The sequence below is a fragment of the Sarcophilus harrisii genome, chromosome 5, assembly GCF_902635505.1.
Source record: "Sarcophilus harrisii chromosome 5, mSarHar1.11, whole genome shotgun sequence".
NCBI lineage: Eukaryota > Metazoa > Chordata > Mammalia > Dasyuromorphia > Dasyuridae > Sarcophilus > Sarcophilus harrisii.
The window spans coordinates 198,045,935-198,064,415 of NC_045430.1; the positions used below are offsets into that span (position 1 = coordinate 198,045,935).

Here is an 18,481-nt window from a genome sequence, read left to right on the forward strand (position 1 = left end):
TATGGTATTGCTTCTTCAAAATTACCAGAGTTGGGGATGATGGGTGTTTGACACCTCCTCTCAATTTTATCAGTATTTCCCATTGCTACCATTTTCCTATATTTCCATTGTAATCTCTTCTCAGAGCTAGGTGGTGCAATGAATGAAGCATTGAACCTAATATCCTTTTCTTCCAGCTTTACCTCCTGAATCATTTAAAATCTTACACTTAACTCAAGGTTTAGCTTCAGTGCTACCCCTACCATGAAGCATTCCCTGATAGCACTCCCCTACCAACTGCCCCTACTAAAAGCATTTTCTCCTTCCTCAAATTTTACTTGAGTACTCTTGAATCTCTTTATTTTGTTCCTTTGTCTCTTTCCCATACTATCATATATTACACTTGTTTACATATTTCCTTCTACCCCATCCCAAAGTAAAAATAAGCTCTCTGAGGGCAGGTTCAATGCAGTTTTTCATTTTCATTTTTGTGAGTGACTTTTGTTATTGGCAAATTCTTCTTTAGGACTATATTTTCTTTTAATGGAATTATCCAGAAGCCATATAAATTCTCCTCCTTTAAAGAAATAAAGACCATTTTGAAACAGTATCTCTAGTGTTATTCACATTACAGATAGTTAACAACTGTTTGCAAAATTGATTTGAATTAGCACACCTCAATTTCTCTCTTATTCAGAAAAAAAGAAAAAATATTCCAGGTGTTAGGACTCTTTCCAAACATCCTTGAGGTTATATATTCCCTCTATTGTCAAAACAGAGACTGCCACTTTCTCCATTGAGAATCCCACTATTCATCTGACAGAAGCAAAAACTTAAATCTTTCAGCTGAATCCCAATTATACTAAATAACTTCTCTTGCGAGTGGCTTACATAAAATAAGCTTACAAACCGATTAAATAATGGGGTCAAGGTTTCAGCCTTCTCTGAAGGAGTTTCTTAAGTATCAGGAACTAATTGAAGAGAAGCTCTTGAATTCCTTTGCACATCTCTTTAGAGAAAACAGATTGACTTGAAATAATACAAAATAAATTTATTATTGTATAAGGTCTATTTAAACTCTCTGTGAATAGGAATTGATTCATTTTCATCTGTTGTCCCAGAACTTGGTACAGTTCCTAGTTTATAGTAGGCATTGTTGATTGATTAATCTATCTTATTTCATTCTTTATCTACTATCTTTGATACCCAACAGTCTCAAACAGCCTATACCTCCACTCAAACTTTCTGGATTTCATTCCTCGTTGGGAATTATATTATATTAATCATCTTTCCCATTGATGCAATTTCTCCCAAAGTCATTTTGGTAGCAACAACAGTAGAAGAAACCTCTTTAATTCTAATCAGTCAGAGACTAACCTCTCATACTATCTACTCCATGTAACAAGAAATATAATCCTACTGAATCCATGGTCAATTGAATTGAGAAGCAACATAAAACAGTAGATAGAGCACTGAATATGGAGTCAAGAAAAAGAAAGACAAGTTCAGATACTACCTTAGACACTGTGTGATCCTGGGCAAGCTGGTCTCTCAGTGCCTCGGTTTCCTTACTATAAAATAAAGAAGTTGAACTCTCTGGTCTCTATGGCCTTTTCCATTTCTAAATCTAACCTATTATGATCTTACAAATTGTCTTTAACTGATATTTTAGCTCAATATAATCAAAAATGTGATGGGGAGGCCAAGAAAAGCCAATACATAGGAATATAATATACAAAATGACAGAAGAGATAATCACTGTATCTTAGAATGGTCAAATTACATCTGGAATATTAACATGGAATTATATGTTCTGTACTTAAGGAAAGATATTAGCATGCTGAAGAAATGCAGCCAAGATAGTAAAAGAACTTGGTTGAAGTAATTGCAGGTGGTGAAAATGAAGAGATTTAGTTCATTTGAAAAATAATTATACTTCGCCATGCTTGTTAACACTTAAGAACTTGGAGTGCCAGAGACCACTAAGGCAATAACCTTGGGGCCATATATATGAACCAGGACCAGGATTGACCGAATAATGTGAAATTTTTCCAAATAAGTTTATTCTATTGACAACTATCTAGTATAAAGAAGCAAAGTAAGGAAATAAAAGGTTGTAAACATTTTTAATTGTTCTGTATAATTTTCTTTTGAAGATTGGTGTAAGAATTTTGACTTTTTATGTTTAAGATAAAATATCAGAATAGAAATTAAATAAAAATAATTATACTTCTCTTTTTGATCTTATAAGACACAATTAATACTAATGGGTGGAAGATATGGGAGGGTAGATTTCAGTTCAATATAAAGAAAATGACTAAAGCTTTCCAGAAAGAAAATGAGGTGCTATAGGAATGAGAGGTAGAAAGTTCTCTGTCCTTGGAGATATACAAGAGAAGTTCTATGTTTGCTTGTCAGGTATATTTTAGAGTGAATTGATGCTTCAGGTAGAAATTGGATAGGTGACCCACTGATATTCATTTCAATTCTGAGATTTCAATGCATTTTACCTATAGATTTGCTGCTGGATAAATGAAAAGTGTGGTCTATCCTTTCTTTTAATAAAGAAAATAATTTATTACAGAGTCATTAGTACTCTGTTGGACATCTTTTCAAAACAACAGGCTAGTTTTCTCCTCAATAAGTTATAGGATTAGATTTACCAAGCAAGATGTTATATGAAGGGCAAACTGAATTTTATAACAATTCCATTATTGATCACAACTATACTCTGATCCATCTCACTGAGAAACTGTCAAGAACAACTCAAAGCTATTTTCATTGTTCATTGACCTTACAACCTTTGATTCAATAGACGGGAACTGTATGTGGACCAAAGCTTATGACCTTGATATAGACTATTAATGTTTTTTCCTGAACCTGAATCAAACCATCTTAAACAAATATAAGAGTAAGCAGGAAGTCTCATGATAGATCCAAGCTCTGCTTTAAATGGTGCCTTTAACTTTCCATTCATTTTATGAACAACTTGTTACAATTATTAGATTATAAGGATTCAGTGTGGGTACCTCTGAAAAGAAAGATGAGGAAAAGTACTTTTCATTATGTTGATGACCCTTATTAATGAGGAGAGGAGAGACAACCTGGAGCCATGGAAAGAACACTCAAATTAGAAACACAACCCCAGCTTTAATATTTACTACCTATAGGATCCTCAGCAAATCATTTAAACCTTCTGAGATTCACTTTCTTCATCTTTAAAATAACTTTTAGACACAGAATTTGTGGGAAAAGTAGTATATAAAATGGTTTACTATACTATTATTGTAGAGAGGTTTTAAGAAGCCCCTATATTTGCTGGTTAAGCTTTTGCCTGTAAAGGCAGCTTTGAATTTATTATATCCAAATCAAAGCCAATATATTTGCTAGGCGGACTCTAATATTTAAATGGGATAGTGATTGGACCACTGATTTAATTGGCAGAGGGAAACTCAGAGGTGAAAAGATTCCCTGGCCCAATGAAGGAGAGTACCAATGTGTTTTCCCTTAGTTGCCTAAAATAAGGCAAAGTTAAGTGACTTGCCCAGTGTCATATAACTGGTATGTTTCCAAGGCAGTATTTAGACCTAGATCTTCCTATTGTTCTGTATTGCCATTAGTATCAAAACGCTCAACATTCAACTGCCTAAATCATTCAGTTATTTAGATAAGTACATCTAACTAAGATCCTGATAAGGTCAATGAAGTATAATTCTTTAAAAGAATATACTTCTGAAGCCATATTTAAGTTTGTTTTGTTTCTTTTTAATGGAAGAGAAGGAGAACTTCTAACACCTTCCTTAAATATGTTTTAGATGAGTTTTCTCCTCTGTCTTATATGCATAGCAAGTCAACAAAAAAAAATTTTCTTTGCTTACTATAAGCTATGGTATGAAAACTTATCACCATTATGAGAGTTATATGCCTGCTTTTCATATCCATTTTGGAGTATTATACCTCTTCCTTCAGAAGTATTCAGCCCATGCTGAAGTGGGTTGCAACAATATGTCTTGGTGTTTTCCTTGTGGGATCTCTCTCTAGAGATGATGGATAGATTTTTTTTCAATGATTATTTTCCCCACTGGTTCTAGTATGTTAGAACACTTTTACTTAATGATCTCTTGAAGAATGCTATCCAGGCTCTTATTTTTATTGTGGCCTTCAGGTAGACCAATAATTTTTAAATTATCTGTCCTGGATCTATTTTCCATGCCAAATGTTTTTCCAATGAGATATTTTACATTTTCTTCCAAATTTTTCTTGAATGAATTTCTTGAATTTTTTCTTGACTGATTCTTGATGTCTCATAGAGTCATTAGCTTCCATTTGTCTAGTTATAGTTTTTAATGTATGATTTTTCTTCAGTTAGTTTTTTATCTCTTTTTCCATTTGATTAATTCTACTTTTCAAGATTCTGTTTTCTTCAGTGGATTTTTTATTTACATTTAGTGAATTGTATTTTTTAAGAAATTATTTTCTTGTACTTGCTTCAGCAGCACATATACTAAAATTGGAACAGTACAGAGAAGATTAGCATGGTCGCTATGCAAGGATGACACACAAATTCATGAAGCATTCTGTATTTTTCAGACCTGTGGAGGAGGAAGATTTGTAGATCAAAGAACTAGAGATCATTATTAATCATAAAATAGAAAATTTTGATTACATCAAGTTAAAAAGATTTTGTACAAAAAAACTAATGCAGACAAGATTAGAAGGGAAGCAACAAACTGGGAAAACATTTTTACAGTTAAAGGTTCTGATAAAGGCCTCATTTCCAAAATATATAGAGAATTGACTCAAATTTATAAGAAATCAAGCCATTCTCCAATTGATAAATGGTCAAAAGATATGAACAGACAATTTTCAGATAAAATTGAAACTATTTCTACCCATATGAAAAGGTTTTCCAAATCATTAGTGATCAGAGAAATGCAAATTAAGACTACTCTGAGATACCACTACACACCTGTCAGATTAGCTAAGACGCAGGAAAAGATAATGATGAATGTTGGAGGGGATGTGGGAAAACTAGGACACTGATGCATTGTTGGTGGAGTTATGAATGGATCCAACCAATCTGGAGAGCAATTTGGAACTATGCCCCAAAATTATCAATCTATGCATACCCTTTAATCCAGCAGTGTTACTACTGAGCTTATATCCCAAAGACATATTAAAGAAGGGAAAAGTATCTGTATGTGTAAAAATGTATGCGGCAGCCCTTTTCATAGTGGCTAGAAACTGGAAATTGAATGGATGTCCATCAATTGGAGAATGGCTAAGTAGTAGTATATGAATGTTATGGAATATTATTGTTTCATAAGAAATAAGCAACAGGATGATTTCAGAGAGGTCTGGAGAGACTTACAGGAACTTATGCTGAGTGAAATGATTAGAACCAAGAAATCATTATACACTTCAACAACAATATTATATGAGGATCAATTCTGATGGAAGTGGCTATCTTCAACAATGAGAGGATCCAAATAAGTTGATTTGATTGATCAATGAGGAGAACCAGCTACACCCAAAGAAAAAACACTGGGAAATGAGTGTGGACCACAACATAGCATTTACACTCTTTCTGTTATTGTTTACTTGCATTTTTGTTTTTTTTCCCAGATTATTTTTATCTTCTTTTTAAATCTGATTTTTCTTGTGTAGCAAGACAACTATATAAATATGTATACATGTATTTTCTTTAACATGTACTTTAACATATTTAACTTGTATGGGACTACCTGCCATCTAGGGGAGGAGGTGGAAGAAAGGAGGGGAAAAGTTGGAAAAGAAATTTTTACCAGGGTCAATGTTGAAAAATTATCCATGTATGTTTTGTCAATAAAAAGCTATAATAAAAAGGAAATTATTTTTAGTCAGTTTTACCCAGCTGTTGACTTTTTCTTTCATACCTCCCATTTCTTTCCCCAATGTTTCTTCTACATCTTTTATTTGACTTTTAAAATCCTTTATGAGCACTTCTAAGATGCTTCTTTGGGCTTGAAATCAATTTATAACATCCTTTAACATTTCCAATGTGAGCATTTTGTCCTCTTCTGAATTGATCTTCCTTGTCACCATAGTATGTGGTTAAGATTCTTTTCTGTTTCTTGCTCATTTTCTTTCTTTCTTTTTTCCTATTTTGTGATTTTTAAGGTTGAGCTCTGCTCCTAGGGTCAGAGGTTGCTTCAACCCAAGCTTCTCGTGAATCTCTGAACCTTGGCTTTGAACACAGGGGCCCCTTGTATGGTGACTTGCTCATAGCAGAGGGTAGCCCATCCTAGTCTCTTCAAGCAACAGCCTGGTTTCCTGAGCCCTCAATTTGCCTTCTTCACTAAGACTGAAGGCTACCCCACTGGTCTGCTTTGCTACTGAGCTGAGATCGAGGGTTTCCGTTGCTGATCTCTTGTGATTAAGACCCTCTCACTGGCTTTCCCAGACACTATCTGAACTGAGCTAAGCCCTCTTACACCCCATTGAGACTTACCTTTCTTGAAATCCTTCTAAACTATCTTGAGCTAAGGAGTGGTTTCATTCAATATACTCTATTCAGAGGGTTGGTTTCATGTGGTTTTTGAAGGAAACTGGGAAAGTTTGAGCTGCTTCTTGGCTTCATTCCACCATCTTGGCTCTGTCCCCAGAACTCCAAATTTGTTTCTCTCCTTCCAATCACTGCCAACCTTATTCAAAAAATGACCTAAAGTTCTAGCTTCATTTATTCATGAATTACCTTTGTTTTTACCCCTGTTAATCTGGCTTCCAAAGGACATAGAATATATATTTAGAATTGGAGAGATCTTAGAGGTTATTTAATCTAGTTCCCTCATTTTACAGACAAGGAAACTGACTTCACAAGTGACTTTAAATAGGTAGTTGGTAGATAAGTTGGGATTCATGACAGAGCCTCTGACTTCAAGTACATTATTTTTTCTATGATATTACTCTCCCTCTCTGATTCTTTTACCATCATTGAAACTTATGATTTTCTGAGAACCCACTATGTATGCAATAATATTTTTGGAGAGTCATTACTATCTCTACTGACATTCTTTTTTTGGTCAAAATGCCTGTTGTTTACTAAAGTAGCTCATTCATCTTGTCCTTCTTTTCTTAGATATTCAGCACTATCCACGGTGCTGCCTGCCCATTTTAAAATCCTCTTCTCCATTAGTATCTATAATATTAAATGATGGATTGTATGGATAATTCAGTCCTTTCTGCAATTAGTATCCCCCAAAGAGCTTCTATTATTCATCAAGGATTACATCTTCTCATAAGAATCAAACACTTTCTCCTGTCACATGTTTCCACATGCAGGTCTTTAATCCTCCTTTCTGGTACAAACAATCTTATATGCCCAACTATCATCAGAATTATTCAATCTGTGTGAAACAACCTTTTACCTCTCTAACTCAACCTCCTCTTCCAGTTTTGTGTCTGTCAATAACAGAACATTCCCCTAAATTCCCAACTCAAAAATTTTTAACCTTCTTTTCCCTAATCAATGTGTTCCTAATTTTGTCCAGCCTTTCTTTATGTCTCAGTTCTTCTCCATTATTTTTTCTTTCTTATCAACACCTCCCTAATCCAAGGCATCCACTAATCCATCCTACATACTCCCAATAGATTAATCTTTCTGAAATCTTCCTTCTAGTCTCTTCCTTTCTTGCTCAGAAATTATCAATAGTTTTCTGTTGCTTACAAGATCAAGTCCAGACTTGTCATCCTCTCATTTTAGTCTCTCTATAATCTAGTCCTTTTCTATCTATCCAGTATGATCATTTCCTCCCACTCAACACAAATTCTCTGGTTCAACAAGCTTATCTCCTTTCTATTCCTCTTTCCCTAACACCTTCAAGCTTCTCATGCTTATTTTTCTGCTGCTGATCTTCTTCAAGTCCCAACTAATATCCCTCCTTCTACAGGGAGCCTTCCCTAATCCTTTTTAATTCCAATGTCTTTTATCTGCTAATTATTTGCTATTTATCTGTTGTCTAACTTGCTTTGTATATGTGAAATGATAATTTTGTGTCATTTGTAATATTACTTCTTTTTACAATTAACTGATTTTGTCTAATAACTGATTTTATCCTACAACTGCCTAAGGCATGGTTCTTTTTCTCTGAACTTAGTGCACAGATTCAACTGACCTGTAATGTGTTAAATTTAGAAATTCTCTTCCCTAGATAATTATTCTGTAATTTCTTCAAGGAATTCTGCTAATCTTGGGGGATGTGACTTGTTCTAAGAATGTCTGTTCTGGTATCTCTACACCACCCAAGCTGTCTCTCAATGGCTAAATTGTATCCAGAAGATGTGGTCTATTATGCTTTAACTCTTATATTTTGACTCAAACCATGAAAACTTCTTAGGCACAGGGGGAGGTGGTCTCTGCTAGCTCCTTATTACCAAACTTCCAACTAATTATATCGTTGCCCATGCCTCAGCTATGTAAACAATCATGTTGCTCTCAGTTTCATAATGTTACCTACCCTTCTCTGTCCTTTGTTCTGTACTTCCTAAAACCTATTTTTGAAAACTTTCCCCTTCATTCGAGGTCTTAGCTAACGGAGGAAGTTGAGATCCATTTTAACAGTAAAGTTGTACTTTACTAGTAAATTGATTATGCTTGGTACATTGTGCCTCAATTTATTTTATTTTAACTTATTTGTCTCCCTGGTTAGATTATAAACTCCTTGAGAGAAAGCTAGTGCCTCTTTTTGTATCCCCAGTGCCTGACACATAGATAGTTAACAAATGTTTATTGAATGATTGCTTTAAATATTTACTGATGCATTTCCCTACCTTGTAATGCTTTTCCCTAATCCTTCATGTCTAACAATTTTCCCCCAAATTGAATATAATTTTTTTTTTGTGAAACTTCTAACAACTACAACCTGAATCCCTCAGAAATCTGTTCAATTCTATCTGTCTTATAGGACTCAGCAAATTGTTGCCTTTTTTGATAGATGTGATGATATCTATCAATGTATCACCATACATGACTGCAATCTCTCCCACTGAGAAAGCTGAAGCTGGCAAATCACTTGAATGTAAGAGTTCTGAGCTACAATGGGATAAACCAGTTGGTATCTCCAATAAGTCTGGTGAGCCCCCAGGAGGAGGGACCACTAGGCTGAGGAAGGGGTAAACTGGCTCATATTAAAAACAGAATTGTAAATGCTATTATTCTAACCAGAGATGCAAGTGAGTATGTGAATGGCCACTATGCTTCCAACCTGGGCAGAAGAGGAAGACTTAATTTTTTTTTTTTTGGGGGGGGGTGGTAAAAGTCTTACTACTCTTGTTAATCGGTCCCCAAGGACTGCAGCTTTCCAGTGATTGTTCCTTTCTTTGAAATTCTCTGGTGTTTATGTTCTCTATTTCAGATTTTTCTGTGTGACTCTATATTGTTTTCTAATTTGTATAATTTATCTCCACATTGAGGCTATAAGAGGACTGGACCTGATCTGGTTAATGATTTTTACTGCCTAAAGATCTAACTATACTGCCTGATTCCAAAATGACTCTAAGGACTAACTATATTGAATTAGAATCTTGGGGGAAATGGAAGTTCTTGAATGGACTGCTTAAAAGGGATGGCAGGTACAAAACATACTATATAATTTTGTTTAGGACTGGCTCTGAGGGAGTCAGGAAGCAGTGGTTAGAAGTTTCCCAAAGACAAACTTACATGCAAGGAAAGGGGAGAGGCAGGAGAGGAGGAAAGGTACAGCGTTGGAGGGGAGGGGGGTGAAGATTGTTAAAGTGAAATCTTGTTGATCACATTTATTCATTAATTCAGCAATCTTTTACAAAGTACCTGTTATATGCCAGGTACCATTAGAAAGAGTGATTTTATTCAATTACACTTTGGATTAGATGTTCTCCTTGGTCTATTCCACATCAAAATGCTGCACTTATAAGAAGTGAGTGGGCTAACTTATAGGCAAAGAGTCTTAGATAATGTATAAAACAAGATTCATTGTCCATTTTAATGTGAATTGTTTAATCCAGTCACATTGCTTCCTGAGTACTGATTGGGATTATCTCAATAAGGGAATAGAAATTTAAATTAGAGATGGGGAGAAGGAAAGCAGTTTAGGGTGGAGTCATTGTCAAAACAAAACCTGAGAAGTATTGGTAGGTCCTAATTAATATAATGATCATATAGAGAAAATATAGAGAAGTGTTACAGTAATGTCAATTCATACTGCATATTTCCATGGGATTGGAACCATTTACCATATTTAACATACCACATCTTACATAACTTCAATTATTACAAATTAGAACACATAGCCACACATCACTATTTGGAACCTGTGAGACAGGTGCTATCTTTATCCCCATGTTATAATTAAGGAAACTGAAGCTAATTAAAGTTAAATAATTTGCCTAGGGTCACACAGCTAGTAAATGTCTAATTTGAACTCAGGTCTTGCTAACTCCAGGCCCAGTATTCTGTCTACCATAGCATTAACACTTGGACCTTCAGAAAAAAGTCTGCCATGAGCAGTGTATGAAGGGAAGAAAGAAAGAATAAATTTTATCTACTTCACAGTTTTTCCAAGAAATGATCCTGTATAAGGTCACTATCTTCTGGGTCCACAGTAATGCTTTCTTATTCTGAAGAAAAACCAAACCCTTCCTACTTGAGTTGAAAGGTAGGCTTTTTCAGGGAAAAATCCTACTTTGTTCCAATCCCTGCAAGGTCTCCTACATATACTATACAAGTCAACCCTGTTTATATACATTCCAGCATGCATTCCTATTTGCTGACTCTATCATTTTTTCCTAGGCAGAATACAGAAATATCTATTTGTAACCACCACATTCAAATTTTAGGAAAAAAAAAACTGCTTTTCTTTTGCTCGAGGCTCTAGAGGGCATCACAAGCTCAGCTTAACCCAGCTCATCAGGTGCCAAACTCTGGCCATCAGCAATTAGGAGAATCTGTTATAATAATTCTTTCTCATAAGTGGCAATGCTGTATTGTGACTTTCCAAGCCTTTAGATTACATGGGGTGTTATGCTCTTTGTTTCCTCCATAGAGAAGTAGGCTTAGATGAGATCCAAAACTCTCTTCAGTCACCTACTGGTTTCCATGCAATTATTCTTCCTATTGAACTGCAGAATAGCTTTAAGAATTACTACTGTGTCTTTGAAGGTGATTTTAGTACATTGAAGGTAGATATATAAAAACTATAATGCATCACATATTAGGTTTAAGTTTCCACGCCAATGAAATAGAAATAGAGGAATCTTATCTTATTTTCTGAAGGGTCATTTATTCTCTGGCTAGCATAGTGCTGTGGTCAAAGAACAGCTGTCATAAGAGGAGACTTCACATATGACAAAATGTTCTGAGACATATACTAAAATTCTAGGGTACAACTAAGGCTATCCTTGGAGAAAAATTACAACTGAAAACATACATTATCAAAAACAAGGGGAAAAGAATTATTAACAGTATATAACTTTTTAAAACTAGAAAATCAACAAATAAACTTAAAAATTAGCACAGAACACAAAATTTTAAATAAAAAAGATGAGTTAAATAAGGCATAACTAAATATATAAATAATAAAATTAAATATTATTATTATAAGTATACAATAATAAATAATGAAATTTATTACATAAATATAAACAAAAATAAAATTAAAAGCTGATTATTTTAACAAAAATGTGAAACTTTTGACAAATATCGTTTGTTTTTTAAGATAGAGGGAGACTAAATGTTCCATGAAAACTTATTCTTTTCTCTGAGAACTTATATCCTGTATAATTCAACAAGCATTTAGTAAACATCTACTGTATGCAAAAGAGAAAAATAACTGTGCATCACCAGTTGTGTTCTCCCCTTACGTTAAGAGCTACTTTTCAAAAGGGGGAAGTATAAACAATAGTTGTAAAAATTCAGGATATCAATAGTAGAGTTGACTCTAACATAGGATGCCAAACACACTAAGCAGGCTATGGAACAGCTGTGTTCATGTATCACTTTAGGGGTTGAAGAAACTAGAGAGTCTTTTGTTTACTTATATATTATTATTATTAGAGCAAGTCCTTGAGCCTGAGCATTCTTGATGTATTTTTCCTACAGTGAGTTAGAAGTTGTATGCTGTTGTGATGATTTTTTTATTCAGTGAAATGATGCAGTATCTGATTTTCCACCATTCCTAAGAACTACTGTCTGATACTTGAAGAAGAAAAAAAAGCTCTAATCCATCAAATCCATTTGATCTGAAACAAAATAACTGTATTAATGAATATGACAGTGGGTATTTCAAAGTTTTCTCATTCTCTTTCTAAAGCAATTTCACTCACTAATAAATTATGCGCTCCGGGGCTAGAAGCTGCCTCTTTCCCTGCATTGCTAGAAAAATACATTTGCTTCACTGTATATTTTCTAGCAGCACAGTGTGAAAGTATCTGAAATACAATTTCCAGGCTGGTAATCTAATGCAGTTTAGGGCTAGAGATGTCAGTCCTTTCTTTCCTTCTCCAGAATACATTTTCAAGTCTTATGTTGCCTAAGGTTGGAGAGTTCATTTTTCCCCTTCAGGCACATTAAGTGAATAAATGACCTCTCAGAAAATAAGATAAGGTCCCTCCATTTCTATTTCTTTTGGTATGGAAACTTAAACCTAATATATGATGCATTATGGTTTTTATACATCTACCTGCAATGTACTAAAATCACTTTCAAAGATACAGTAGTAATTCTTAAAGCTATTTCTGTAGTTCAATAAGAAGAATATTTGCATGAGAAACAGTAGTTGACTGAAGACAGTTTCCAAGCTCATCTAAGCATACCTCTCTAAGAAGGAAAAAAAACACAGAACAGCCCGTGCAATGTAAAGGCTTAGAAGGTCACATGTAGCGTTGTCACTTATTAAAAAAAAAAAAAATGATCATAACAGATTCTCCTCCTAATTGCTGATGGCCAGAGCTTGGCACCTGATGAATTGAGAGCTAAGCTAAGCTTGTAATGCCCTCTAGAGGCCAGTAGCCAGGATCAGTCCTGAAAGATGGGATGAGAAAACTTATTGAGCAAAATAAAAGCAGATTTTGAGTAAAACAGTATGGTGGTTACATTAGGTGTCTCTGGACCCTGCCTAGGAAAAAATGATAGAGGTAGCAAACTTTGGTGACGTGTCAACATATGTAGATTGAATAGGAAACCTTGCAGAGATTAGAAGAAATCAGGACTTTGTTGCTGAAAATACTAGCTTTCAATTCAAATGGGGAGGACTTGGCCCTCCTGAATAAGTAGCTAGATCATTGACCTAATGATAATAATAATAACATTAACAATATTAATATTGATAATAGCTAACATTTATACTATATTTTAAGGCTTACACCTTGTAGCATTTGATATTGCCTTTTAAAGGCAAATTGACTATTTCAGGTCATTGGGGGTTAAGTTTACCCGATTTCTACCCCATTAGTGGTCTGAAAAAAATTGATTCTTATGTTAACAGGCCTAATTATAATGATTGTGATAGAAGTATGAGTATAGAAAAACAGGAAGCAGGAGAAAAAAAAAGCCAAAAAGACTCTTATACTAGAAAAGAACTAGGTCACAGATGCTAGCACAAAAGGAAAGAAGATCAAGCTAACATAATAAAAGAAAACTTGAAGACAGGGAATAAAAAAGACATTTAGTAAATCATGTCACTCCACTTGTTGTACTCTTTCTGAAATGTTTCATATCCTTTATATTCTTCACGTGTGCCATGTACCAAAGAATGGGAGAACATGGAGTATAAAGATTGTGTAGCCAAGCCCCCAAAATACAATTTTAACTTCAGTCAGTGAGTCAGTTACCCCTTTATATACTACAGATCATTTTCACATTTAAGATACTGTTGGGCTAAAAAGTCCAAACTAAAATCCTACCTTATAAAGAAATCTTTCCCCCAGTCTCTCTTAATTTTAGGGCCTTCTCTCTATTATTCTTTCCTATTTATCTAGTCAATAGCTTGCTCAAGATATATTTGTTTGTATGTTGAGTTCCCCATTCAATTTTATGTTCCTCGAGGCCAGGGACTATTTTTTGCCACTTTTTGTACCCTCACTGCTTAGCATTGTGCTAAGCAGTGCTTAATAAATAGTAATTATTTATTGCTTAATACATAGTAAGTGCTTAATAAATGTTTTTGATTCATTGTGTAAATCCAGTTTTCTCTAATAGTAAAAATGAGGCTGTTAGCTATGAATAGTCATCAGAACCACCTGCTTCTGCCCAAACTGACACATTTTAACCCAGGCAAGCCACAAGTTCCAGAAATATAGCAGTGGTGGTAAAGCAGCTGTTACTTTCTCTGATGAAAATATGGACACTGACAGTAACTTTGAATTTCTGAAATGACCAAAATAACTATGTATGTTTCAGTGCTTGGGAAGGATTGAGAGGACCATAAAAGTAGCGAAAGATGAGGACAATGCATAAAACTGGGGCCACCTTTGGTGCTTCTATTTTTTATGCATTAATTTATTTAATCATTCAAGTACGTATGCTTACTGATCATCTGCTGTGAGACAAAGAATGTGCTAGATATTATACTTTAATAAAATCTCAGTTAAAATGTACTTTTGTGTATTTTCTATGAATTTTTTTCACATTTCTCTAATATTCTTTTCATTTTCCTGTCTTCTACCAAAATAGATGTTATTCTTTCTTTCTTAGTAGGCAGGCAATAAACATTTATTAAATATTTGCTATGTACCAATTACTGTGCTAAGCATTGGGGGATAGAAATACAAGCAAAAAATAAACATTCCTTCTCCCAAGAAGTTTCCATTCCAAGTGATACATCCTTCTGGGCTAACTTTTTACACACACACACACACACACACACACACACACACACACACATTTTCCAAACTCAGGATTCCTACCTTTTCCCCCAAATGACCTATTCCATGCACTCAGAAGACTGGAAATTAATCTAACCTCTTTTGAAGTTTGTTTCTGGAATAAACCATGGCTGTATTATAGTATTTAGAAGTGAAATAATATACCTAAAGTTGTCCTGGAGCCCTGAGTTGAAGAGGTCTTAGCTAATGTGGGAACCCAGATCAATCCAGGCCTTTTTTAGAATTTTTATAAACTCTTAACTCTAAAATTTAGCTTAGAGTTCTTAAGAGCTGGCAGTGATTTGGGATCAATCTTAACGATACACTACTAGGAAAGGGAAGCCCAGAAGAGAATATAACAGGCTTTGTATACCTCGTGCTTGATTTCCATCTCTCTGTCTCTGTCCCTCATTATCTCGTCTCTTTATTTGCTGGTCCATTTCTTCAAGATGTAGGGGAAATGGACAAAGAAACCATATAGGATAGTGAAAAAAATGTCGAGAGATCTGGATTTAAATTCATTCTCCAACAAGCATTAATTGCATGATATTAAACAAGGCTCCTTATTCTTAAAGCTGGGATAGTAATGATTGTGATATATAGTACATTACAGTTTACAAAATGCCTTCCTTACAACAATCTTGAACAGCTTCCCAGGAATATTATAAAGGTTTTGTTCTTATTGTTCAGTCATTTCAGTCCTGTCCAATTCTTCCTGACCCCAACTGTTTTTTTTAGGCAAAGATGCTAGATTGGTTTGCCATTTTCTTCTCCAGCTCATTTTATAGATAAGGAAACTAAGGCAAACCTGGTCAAGTGACTTGCATAAGGTCACACAGCTAGTAAGTGACTTGCTTATTGTTGTTGGTATTTGTCCTTCATTCTTGAAGAAGGCCTTGAAATCAGAGAGGTGATGCTGTGACTTGGAAGTGAATTGGATTGAATTGAGGGAGGGCTGTGCAAGGTCATCTCTCTCACTTTCCTTTCCAGAGTCAGCTGGATCCTGTGGCAAGTTATAGCTCAGGATGACTGGAGATGGTCATGAATGAAATGGGAGACCTTAGCCTTTTTAAGCCAAGTCCACAGGACTCAGTTTGACTGAGGTGGCACCCATTCAGTGATTTCAATTATGTAGTAATTGAGGCAAAGAGTTCTATTGAAGACTTGCTTAGGGTTTTATAGCTAATAAGTGTCTATATTAGGATTTGAACTCAGGCCTCCTGACTCCAAGCCCAGAACTCTATCTACTCCATAGCCTGGTTGCCCAGTTGTAAAAGAAGTGATTTTTAAATCTAAAATTGCTTTACAGATGCAAATTTATTTGCAAATTCCCATACCCTTTCCCAAGAGAATTTACATTTCATATATAAAAGATTGAACACTTCAAGGGTTATACCTCCTATAAGAAGGTAGAAAGAAATAGAGATACCAGCACCTGTGGCCCCAATGGGATAGTGAAGAATTCCTTCTCCTAAAGCAGTTTAACACTTTCTCTGAGAATTATAGACTTAGAGAGTTAGCCAATTTAGAGATTAAGTGACTTGTCCAAAGTCTCACAGCCACAATATATCAGTATATGGGTCCTGAATATCAGTATATAAGTCTAGGTCCTAAGCCCAGGTTTTCCTGAGTCTGAGATAAGCTCTACCCACTACATTATATTGCCTCTTTATGACCACATAAATAAAACCTGGTCAACCAATTGGGCAGCTTGAGAGCTCAGTGGATAGAGTGTCAAATCTGGAGTTAGGAAGACATCTTCCTGGATGACTTTGGGCAAATTACTTTACCCTGATTGTCTTAGTTTCTTCTCTTTGTCTATAAAATGAGCCAGAGAAGGAAAAGGCAAACCAACCCCAAAATCTTTGCTGAGAAAATCCTAAATAAGGTCACAAAGAGTCAGAAATAATTAAAAAGGGACTAAATAGCAACCGTCAACTAAGGTTGTAGGCCCCTGTCAACTTCATCTTGAGATCAACTCTATATTTAATTCTCATTCTGAAATTTCTCTTTTCCTTTTCATCCCAGGCAGTTTTTAGCCTCTCTCCCAAGAATTATTTTTGTTACCAAAACTTACTGGCAGGTAATATCTCTACAGCTACCACTGAGAAGGATGTGGGTTTTGCTTTATTTGTTTGTTTTTTAATATCAAAGATCTTATTAACTATGTTACAGTTAAAATCAATATAAATGTAACCTTTTCAACCACATGGAATGAGTTTATTTTTTTTTCTCATTAGTCTGTCTCTGCCATTATAGTGTAGTAATTGTAAGGGGGAATCGGGGTCAGCTTAAACTTTATTGAAAGACCATTAAAAAAAATAAACTCCAGCTCATTTAAATAGTGAGGCCATTTCATTAAAAAAAAAAATCAATAAATGAAAAGCACCTGGAGTTGCTTTACTTAAACACTTCACGTATGAGAATTATTCTACTACCATAATTTGAGTGGGTTTATAAACAGAAAAGACTGTCCAATAAAGCAACAAAATCTTGGTTCATCCAATAGCCTTAGGGCATAAAGCCTATAACATTAGTCTGCTTAGACTTATAGCATTTAAAATTTCTCCCATTATAGATGACTTTAAAACATCATCTTACCAGGAATCAATGTACAATGTCATTTACCCTGGAAAACCATCAGCTGCCTGAATAGCAGGAGAACAACAAAGGAAGAATGCAGTTTATCAGAAAGTATCCCCCTCTACCACAGTATAGGAGAATACTCCCTCTCAAGAAATCTGGAAGCCTGAGGTTAGCTCCATTGTCTTCCTGCAATTCTGCAGCCTTCGCCAAAGAACTCTCGCTGTCTAACTTTCCTTGTAAGCAACATTTATTGTTTGTCATTTATAACTCTTCATGACCCCATTTGGGATTTTCTTGGCAGAGATACTGGAGTGGTTTGCCATTTCCTGACCCAGCTCATTTTACAGGTGAGGAAACTGAGGCAAACAGGGTGAAGTGACTTGTCCAAGGTCTCACAGCTAGGCAGTATCTTTGGACCAACTCAGGAAGGTGAGTCTTCTGATTCCAGGGCTAGCATTCTATCCACTGTGTCACCTCACAGCCTAATATGACATATGTTTGTGGAATCGCATTTCCTGCTACAGTCTCTCTTCTAATGCAGAACTCTCTTACACTACAGGCTCTGCTTGTCTTATTCAGAGACCTCCTTATCTTTTGAAGATATCCATACTATTTTAGAAACTTCCAATTTTTTAAATGGTACAGTGGACCAGAAGTCAGAAAAATTTGAGTTTGAATCCCACCTCACATACTTAACATCTCTGTAACCCTATGCAAGCCACTTCATCCTGACTGCCTCAGTCTTCGCATCTGTAAAATGAGCTGGAGAAGGAAATGAGAGCACATCCTAGGCAGCTAGATTCAACTTTGTCTGCCTCAGCTTCCTTATCTATAAAATGCAGATACTGACCATATATCCCCAGGGCTGTTCTGAAGATAAAATGAGATCATGTAAAGTATTATGTAAACTTCAAAAACACCTTATAAATGTTATTATTAACTTAGTCCTGATCTCAACACAGAAATAGGTAATATGCTTCTTTTACACAATGTCTCTTCACATATTGTGAGGCAAGCTATTATTATACACATTGAGGAATGT

General features: G+C 35.1%; 1 protein-coding gene and 1 non-coding gene across 2 annotated transcripts in view; both read left to right on the forward strand.

Annotated features, from left to right (window-relative positions):
* The window catches only part of CNTNAP2 (contactin associated protein 2), a 2,632,466-nt gene that overhangs the window by 2,447,645 nt on the left and 166,340 nt on the right, over positions 1–18,481 (forward strand). The window lies entirely within an intron of this gene.
* LOC111721133 lies at positions 4,460–4,566 on the forward strand. The gene has a single exon (XR_002770487.1). It is a non-coding gene; the product is annotated as a U6 spliceosomal RNA (small nuclear RNA).